This window comes from Sinocyclocheilus anshuiensis, unplaced genomic scaffold, assembly GCF_001515605.1.
Source record: "Sinocyclocheilus anshuiensis isolate Anshui unplaced genomic scaffold, SAMN03320099.WGS_v1.1 scaffold510, whole genome shotgun sequence".
Lineage (NCBI taxonomy): Eukaryota > Metazoa > Chordata > Actinopteri > Cypriniformes > Cyprinidae > Sinocyclocheilus > Sinocyclocheilus anshuiensis.
The window spans coordinates 367,280-377,224 of NW_015542360.1; the positions used below are offsets into that span (position 1 = coordinate 367,280).

Genomic DNA, 9,945 nt, shown 5'->3' on the forward strand with positions numbered 1-9,945 from the left:
TGCTGTTTTTTTTTTCTTCCAAAATGTGTGGTTTTATATGAGGTGTCAGACTTGGCAAATTCATTTTTCATAAGTTCGTATGCACAGACATCTATTGTGGGCATTCTTGGCAGTTTTTACGAAGCTTTTTATTAATAGAGTTCATATCGATATCGGAATTATATCGTATCGACCGAAATTAAGAAATATATTGTAATATACATTTTGGCCATATCGTCCAGCCCTACTAAAACGCGTGTGCGCGCTTCATGTGTGTGCAGCTGTGCGCGTAGAGAACAAACTAATCGAGTTCCCTTTCGCCTTTTCTCTCTGGAATTGTTTAAAATTTGCTTGCTTGTGTAAATACGAACAAATGATAAACTTATACTCTATTATGGTTAAATTTTGCAATTAATCCGTGGATCACATGCGTGCCGAACCGTGGGGCTTGGTCCGTACGGATCACAGATCAACTACAATCCGTTTAACCACTAACAGTCAAGGTTCTCATGGCTTTAAAACAAGTAAAATAACAGCAATTACTGTTATTAGAGGATAATGATGTTTAAAATATTTTATAGGGATTTGCAACTACAAAGAAGATTTTTTTTTCTCGCTGATAGGTATTATTTATAATATTTTAGAGCTAAGCATATCTAGATAACAAATTAAGCAATATTCACGTCAGAATTTTAAAGTAAAAAAAAAAAATGGTAGCCTACCACCTTAGAGACGAAATCACACTATTAACTAGTTGTTTATTAGCATGCATTATTGGCTGTTTATTTGTATTTATAATGCACATAATGTCTTATTCTTCATGACCATGTTTAGAACTAGGGCTGCACGATAAATCGCATGCGATATTTAAAACCACGTTCATATTCACGCGATTTTTTGCGCAGCTCGTCAGTGAACAACGGCTCTGTGTAGTTAATGCTGCTCAATGTGAAAGCCCGCAGGTGATGGAGATTTACCGCTGATTACAGAACCGGCTTTCTGACAAGATGTGCATTAAATATCGCATGCGATTTATCGTGCAGCCCTATTTAGAATCCTTAATCCTATCCCATACCTAAACTTAACAACAATCTTACTCAAACTATTAAAGGGATAGGCTAGTTCACCAAAAATTAAAATTCGACCAATTACTCATCCTCATGCCGTTCCAAACCTGTATGTCCTTCGCTCATCTTCAGAACACAAATTAAGATGTTTTTGATGAAATCTGAGAGCTTTCTGACTCTCCATAAACAGACACCAACGCAACTGACACGTTCTAAGCCCAGAAAGGTAGTAAGGACATTGTTAAAATAGTCCATGTGACTTCAGTGGTTCAACCGTAATTTTATGAAGCTACGGGAATAGTGCGCAAAGACAACAAAAATAACTGAACAACTGGACTATTTTAACAATGTCCTTACTACCTTTCTGGGCCTTGAACGTGGTAGGTGTGTTGCTGTCTATGCAGGGTCAGAAAGCTCTCAGATTTCATCAAAAATATCTTAAATTGTGTTCCAAAGATGAATGAAGGTCTGGGTTTGGATGGAATGACATGAGGGTGAGTAATTAGCCTAATGACAGAATTTTAATTTTTGGGTTAACTAACCCTTTAATAAGCAGCAAATTAGGAGTTTGAGGCAAAAGTTGTGGTTAATAGTTAGGCTAGTTAATATAGAGAGTTGGTACCCAAACTAAAGTGTGAATAAAACACGTATGATTTTATCATTTCCATGATTCATTTCTGGGTCTGAAAAAACTACAATGTTAAAATTCCATGACATTTCAAGGTTTGATCCTTTGACAGTAGAGAAATCATTTGAAGAGAAGAAGCACTGGGCCAGGAAGCGTCACTGACCCAAAACCTGTTGTTTCTGAATTGAGTGTCATAGCCTGAAGTGTTTGGAGCATGTGCGCTAACCGTTACACCATGACTCTGACAATAACATTTTTTAATCACTGAATACGATACTTTGGTAAGAAAAACATCAGTAGAGGAAAGCAAAATACGTAACTTTAAGTTGTGGAAACACAGCAGTACGGAAATCAAACAGAAATACAGCAAACTGCTCTGAAATTTCCATTAGAAAATGGTTGTTTACATCAAAGCACATTTCATAGTTAAAATTCACAACTTCTATTTGCATTATGTCATATTGCGTTTTTCTTCTATGTCCTTGTGACTCACTATCCCCTGAAATTGAATTTGCTCTCTGACGCAGAGTAAACTTCAGTGTGCAGGAACGCCAAGAACAGCGGCCATGTTATGTCCCTTAACAATTCAATTCATGAGATGCATGAGTGAATCTGGGTGAGCCTTTGTGGTCCACAACAGGAAAGAACAGCATGGGGTAAATCCATATTAAAACAACAGAGTGAAGCAAAACATATAAAAAAGCCACCAGCAGGCCTACTGCAGCTGGGGGCTGGACCTTCACACCAAGGGTCCTTTTTAAAAGAAAATGCCCTGGCAAACACACAGGTTCATGCTTGTAGAGCAAACATGAACCGAAGGACCAGTCAGCATCCCGATACTTGAGAATGGGGTGTGGAGGACATATTGACCCCACATGCATGCCTACAACAATGGGAGTCTTTAGCCCCTCCGGCTTATTACAGTGACTCCATCTCGAGTTCCAACGCCCACCTGTAGGCCACTGCAAAATATGTTTTTAAAAACCAGGCTAGTAAATGGATTATGTCGCAATTATGTACACCCCCGATTTCCCTTATCACGTTAATAAGCAATGAATGCATTAGAAGCATTGAAAACAAAGCTATCGGATAATAGCGACAAGCAGGAATGACGTAACACGATTTTTCTGCTCGTATCTTGCATGGAAAGCAGTGTTTGATGCCGCTGTGCTTTAAGATATGAAAAAAGCTAGGGTAGCGGTGCTGTACACCTCTCTAATGCGTTTTTAATTTGATGACGAACTAAAATGAATCGTGAGAAACAATATAGGGAATTGCGCCGCTTTCCCAAACGAGAAGGAACACATGTTCACTTTGATTAAAACTCGGTAAAGTCAGACGTCAGCTCTTTCTCTCAGATGGCAGTACGGCTTGTGAAGAGTCTGACTGTGCTCAGTTTTAGAGCTTCCTCGGTTGCCTGTAATTATGTGACAACAACAAAACGATTACGAGATTATGAAAAAAGGTCATACTCGTTAAATCCTCCGATTTTGTAGGTAGCATGATAATGCTTTTCAGCATAAAGCGCTACTTACAAACCTTGTTTCAAAACACCTTGCCTAGTTTAAGACACTATAAATAAATGAGAAAGCACTGTACTTCAAGATGCGATTAACAGCGATAGCCTACATCCAAGCTATAGAGTGCAATCTCAGAATTTTAATAGTCAGTCAGTTTGATTGATTATATTACCTAAATGACTGTCCTGGGGCAATCCAGGCAGTCATTTCAGAGCAGAACTTCACACTATCATTAAATCTTCTTAAATTCTGCTTAAATCCTCCAATGTGGCTGGGACACGATGCAACTTGAAGTCTGTCTTTGAATTTGGTAAATAAATGACACTTGCTTCTTCAAAAAAAATCACATAGGGCAAGAGGGGCCTCTGTAAAAACACCTTTGTAATCATGTCTGATGAGCTTTGCTCAACTTTGATCACCTAAAACAACCACCTTGAGAGAATAACCACTTTTCTCACAAAGAAAAAAGTAAACCATGGAGGGCCCCATGAGGGCTGCTTGTCTGGCAGGTGCTTTTTAGGGGCGGATCAGATTCTTGTTAAAGACCACCAGTAAAACCACAATCTTGGAGCAGATAGACAATTGAGGCCAGTTGGTAGAGGATACCAGTGACAGCTGTGAACCCCCAGGCTCTTAACATGTACCAGGACACCATCCTGACCCCAAAAAAACACCCCAGAGATACACCCCAACTGCTAGAAGGGCAGAACTCCCAATTCCTGCCACAATTTGTGGTTGCAGGGATTGATTTCATGTCCCACTCTTGGGGCATACAATGGTAGATGTACAAAAAAAAAAAAAAAAAAAAACTCTTGAAAGTTTATGATTTTTGGAAACTTTCAGAAAATGTTAGGAAATCTAGGAAACTTTTGGAAAGTTTCTGGAAATGCTCCACCCCTTTGCAACCCTAGATTTGAGTGGATTACGAGAACAGCTATACCAATGACATATCATATACCACTATTAATAAGTACCATGAATTTTGCATGAATTGTGGAAGACTTTTCATTATTTTATGAATTTATTCACTTTTTAACGCCATGCCAGCTTCAAGGCTATTTTCCTGGCGATCTCTGAATAAATTATGTATATAATTAACAAAAGGTTATAAAAGACATTTCAGATGTAGGCCTACACTAGACAAAAATTCTAAAATACATTGTTAAATAAATCAGTTAGACACACCTATGAATAAAACCGTTGTCTATTTACATTAAAAATTGTGGAGGACTTAAGTGGCTTTGTTGACATTTTAAAAATGAATACTTTTTCGGTGGAAGGAAAAGATTACAACTATCCTTTCTCCTATGTGCACTAATGAATCATTCACAATAAGGCCAGTTAGGGCTGCACGATTATGACAAAAATCATAATTGTCGATTCCCTTGAAATTGCGATTATTAATTACGATTATCACAATTTACATTGAATGATGTTTATACCATTGTTTGATGCAACTGCATGCCGTATTTTATATGAAAATAAACAAGCTGAAAACACTAACTGAAAAACTTTTAGTGCTTTTCAATAGTATTAAGCCTCAAATGTCAACTATACATCAGATTAGTTTCTTCTTTAAATTATAAAAAAAGTAAAAATATGAATGGTATTATAATGTTAAACTAAAACTACAATTAAAACAATGGAAAAACCCTTAAGATAAAATGTAGAAAGAAAAAAACGCATCTTAAGCACACAGAATAACATAAGAGGACTTTGAACGATTAATTGCCGCTTTGAACGATTACGTAACTGTGGCATCCATAATTGTAATTGCGATTAGAAATTTGATTAATTGTGCAGCCCTAAGACCAGTAATGTTTATTATGAAATTAAAAAGGGTCAATTTTTATTTCATGCTGACTGTAAGACAAACTGACAAGTAGGTTCCCCCAGAGTTTGCAGAGACGCATTGCATTCTGGGAAGGTTTTGGAATATTGATACAGTGCATAAACACATAGCATATTGTCTCTGGCTACCCAGACAAAAGGTTATTGTTGCTAAAAAATCTTTTTTTATCACCAAGAAGGCTGTAAACAACAAACGCGCACAGAAAAATGCTTTCTACAAGGTCAAATCAAAAGAGCACAAGACACCAGAAAAAAGACTTATCAGCATGACAAAATAAAATGGATAAAACCGTTCCGTGAATGATGAACCACAAGGTAGGAGAACCAAATCACCTGCCCTAATGAATCAGAAATGGCGATATGCTAAACTGACCAAAAAAAGGAGATACAGCAATAAAACCCAGTTCAAGGACAAAAGAAACTGTGAATGATACAACTCTTATTTCTGGCAGAGGCAAACCCAAAACACACATATCCTGCCCTATGAATTTATCAGCATTGAAAATCTCATTCAGGTTTCAGAATATCATGGTTGAAACCGTAAGATGGCCAGATGGCCCTCCTTCACACACCGGCCCTAATGCTGCTTGGCAGCAAAGGGAGGGAGTGAATCTGCAATATCTGTGAATGAGCTGCAAGGTCTCGAGGTACTGGGCTGAAGCAGTGCAATGCTGGGACTGTCACATTCGGCACACAGATACGGATGGCCGGGGAGGGCAGGAGGGATGGCAGGATGGCAGACGTGAGGAATAGGAGGAGGAGGGGTGCTGGAGTTTGCTAATGTGCGAAAATGGAGGACAATCCGCAAGGGGCCAACAATGGCATTCGGTGCCTACAACAATCAGCATTTCTGTTCTCTTTTGTGTCTATAAACCCACTGCACAAGAGCATTTTGTTTTTCTTGCATAAGATCCAACCAAAAGTGAGCTCTTCAAAGAAGATCAGTGTTTGTTCAAAACAAACAACAGTATGGTGAAATGTGAGATACACGTTTTCATTTGCTGCAACTTTGATGGCAAGAATTGATCAAAGCCATCGTTTTCCCAAACAGTAAACGCACTCAATGTGGTGTGAACGGTAAGTAGTGCCCTTAAACCAAAACAGGGGGCAACAGATGGCCTGAGAGACATAACCACCAACTTGTTTAACAGAAACACAACTGCTAAGTCTGTCCTAGATCAATGGTCTGTGTCAATAAACACCTCACAGTAGACATCAACAACCCAACTGTGTATTTAACGTAGATGCAGAGATACATGTGGGTTCAGGTTAGACAATAACACAACCTCTCGAGGATATCTTCTGTTTGTTATGAAACCAGGAAGGCTCGAACTGTACCCTGCGGACACGGACATAAAACTGACTGTAATCACTGATAACACTGTGCCGAGATATCTGTGATACTTCAGAAGCCTACACCAGTCGAAGAGCTCATAGAGTTTTGTTCAGGAAAACATTTCCTGAAATGTAAGTCACATAAATCAAACACACTGAGATATTAGAAAAACAACAAGCCAAATGTGAGCGCACACTAAAAATAATCACATTCAGAGACTCTTTTTGGATGACAACCCCGGGTGATCCTATTCTTTTTGTAGTATGCTTAAAGAGAGCTGCAATTTCGACCTGAAAGAGGCTAAAAATTTGCAGAAAATAACTTATACACTGTACCAAAAGACCTTTCTTCTTTATAGTTATGGCAGCAAGGCACCACTATACCTTTTCACACAAGTTTCTGCAATGAATTCAGCCCAATCCTCTTACAGACGCATTCATTCAATCACTGTGTTAATAATTTCAGTCCTTGGTGTGATTTTGATTTTTATAAACTTTAATTTTATACTTGACATTAAAATTTGAGAATGTTCTGTTGGCTTGCACTGACAAATTATTCAAGCATTAAAAAACTGCCAGTTCTGAGGATTTAAGAATGCTTTGTTGAATTGTGCATATTATCAGACTAAGTGAAAACTGAAAAGTGTAAATTATCAGACTAACATAGGATTTGTCAAATGTGTGAGAATAATGTGTGATTCAGTTAGAAGTTTTACTTAGACTTCACTGAAAATAGTCCTAAATCAGTAATGCTTTGAACTCATACCATTGTTTTCCAGCAAAAGTATTTCTAGAAAGGGAACATGAGATGCTATTTTATATTAACAGCTACACACCATTTATTTTTTTAAAGAATTATTATTCATGCAGCTGTAATAACCTAATATTAATTGAGAGCCTACATGGAATAGCTTATTTGCACTTATATATAAAAAATGTCACTCTGTAGAATTATTTAAAATGCACTAGTGGTGATTAAAATGGTGAAAAATTTGACCAGGACCTGACACAGCCTACACATTGTTGTATATTCAAACATTGTTTTACCTAAAATATCTAATATCGTTACCTAATGTTGACAAAAAAATACAATAAAATAATTAGTTACACATCTACTATAATATGAAGAAAACTTGTTTCATGAAAAACATAAATAGTTTTTTTTTTCTGTCAAATCTGACAGTATCTTGAAATTAAATTGGCAATTTTAATTAGGGATGCGCCGATCCGATATTCATATCGGGTATCGGCTCCGATAGTGCCATTTTTCTCGGATCGGGTATCGGTCAGAGAGGGCCGATCTAAATCCGAGATTTTTTTTTTTTTGGATTGTGCGAATTATTCTGTGTTACTTCTGAAGCCATATGATAGCGCATCCGGTGTGCAGAATGATGCGCTTAAAGCAACACGTACGGCGTCAGGCTGTGACGTCATCATTCTGCACACTGGATGTGCACATTGCAATCGCTTCGTGCTCATAGACTGTATAAAAACAGTTTGTGCTGCACTGTATTTGTTTTGTCCTATCGTATCTATCATATGTTGTTGCCTTATTAAAAAATATGCTATAGATTTAAAAGAAATGCATTTAAATTTTATAGTATATACGTATATAGTATATATAAATACATTCATGAATGTTTTTAATTAATGGATTTTATAATGGAATCGGAGGCAAAAAAGGCGGATCGGAGCATCCCTAATTTTAATATCATTTTTATGTGGGCAGTGAAAATGTTGGCAGGGCACGTAAAAAACCCTGAACTACTGATCTTACCGGGCCAGCAGAGCGGAAAAAAACAAAAGCAAAAACAAAAAAAGAACCCTCCTTTTTGTTGAACCTTGTAACCAAAGGACAAATTCAAAAGACTTAATAACTACAGCCAACGTAAGTGGTTCGTTGGTGGAAAAGCTCAATATGACTGATGTTTGGAAATCTAAAAACCTTGAACTACATCCTTAACGAAATAAATAAATATAAAAATCAATGATGTGCATGAGAAAAAAAAATATATATATTTATCTTCGTTATATGGGGCTACAGAACATCATTTCAGTCCCATCTCTCTTTCCTAGCCTACATTTCTATGCCGTTCCAACCACCCACTTCCTGCATTTCATTCATAAACAAGATAATACTACTGTCTTTCTCCTTGCAGACATTCATTCCTGAAGCAGCCTTACCTTACCAAGGTAACTACCTTCCCACACACACATGAAAATCTGAACAATGCGGATACACCCTTCTCCATTGCAGACTATCTATTTGACAAAATGGATGCTACTGGGATCACAATCTGTTGGGGTTTTAGTTTACACTATGCAAGGGAGCACTTACATGCACCAACGTGAAATAACTCAAGAACCTGGTGGTCTCGTATAATGAGGAAAATGTCTGGCTCCAGAGACACCAGGAAGTGTGAAGACACGCAGTGGTGTTGACTTGTAAGAAATAACACACACACATTCCTCAGGTTCCACAGCGGTTCTGATGTATTTACTAGGTCAGCACTACAAGTTACGAACCAGTTAGAAGGTTAGTCTGTTGGTCAGCGTCAAACACACCTGGTCTGGCCCATTTCCCCCACCTCCACGTGCCTCGTTATCAGAGGCTAATATCTCAACACCAAAGCCGGTGTGAAAAGCGCACTCTAGCCAGCGTGATCTTTGAGTCCAAGTTGTTTAATGATTTAAGGACTGCTGGGTTAGATGAGGCCTAACTAATTATTAGTGTCGGCACATGTGCGCTAGACCCAACCTCAAAATTAAATACTTAGGGTTAGGTATAATAATGAGCAATAATAGTGATGCTTGTCTTAACAAACATCCCTAATGAGTTATAAAAATGCACAGTTATTTCAAACGGGTTGTTTCTGGGATTTACTGTAACATCCACTAGGTACTCGGTACGATTCCTTCAAGCAATACCCCACAAATTGACAAGTCGTGCAGCATGAGGACACCCCCCTCGCCTACACCAGTGCCATTCAAAGAAAATTTAATTGACGGATTTAAGATTCATAAGGAGTGGACGGAGCGCGGCCTGGCACATGTCCTGAATTTTAAACTCTAATCAGACCCCCTGCTTATTGCCCACACTGATTTCAATTGGCGGTGGAAATGGCATAGCTGAACACAGGGACTCTGGAAAGATATTAGAAGAAATTTTCTTAGAAGTGTCCGCTTTATAGTGTCGCATTCTTCTGGGATTTATTATAAATAGGTGGGTAAAATGAGAAGATAAAGGAAACATCTCTAAATGTGAGAAGAAAGAGCAAATGACCTAGACCAAGGACGTATGAATGTTAAAACAGTGATCGATAACAAGCGTAAAACCATAGAGGAATATTCCAGAGTGGGCTCTGCTGAAAGAGTGTTAAGATTGTACGAGGGCGGTAAAGAGTGCTATTTTTGCACGTCATAAAGACGACCCACTGAAAATGGTGGGCTAAGAGTTTCCACTCTAATGCAGTGGTTACTTTTTGACTCCAGGGCCCCCCATTGTCCACAACAATACTTAAAAGTGTTAGTTCACCCCAAAATGAAAATTCTGTCATTAATTACT

At 38.1% G+C, this 9,945-nt stretch overlaps 1 protein-coding gene across 2 annotated transcripts in view; it reads right to left on the reverse strand.

Annotated features, from left to right (window-relative positions):
• LOC107691879 (dystroglycan-like) overlaps positions 1–9,945 on the reverse strand; it is a 55,493-nt gene that overhangs the window by 33,904 nt on the left and 11,644 nt on the right. Inside the window, exon 1 of one of the 2 annotated variants that reach the window (XM_016490708.1) lies at positions 6,765–6,775. The exons of the other annotated variant lie outside the window; for it this stretch is intronic. The gene's annotated coding sequence lies outside the window, so the exon portion shown is untranslated. Of the gene's footprint in view, positions 1–6,764; positions 6,776–9,945 lie in introns of those variants that run through there. 2 annotated transcript variants of the gene reach the window in all.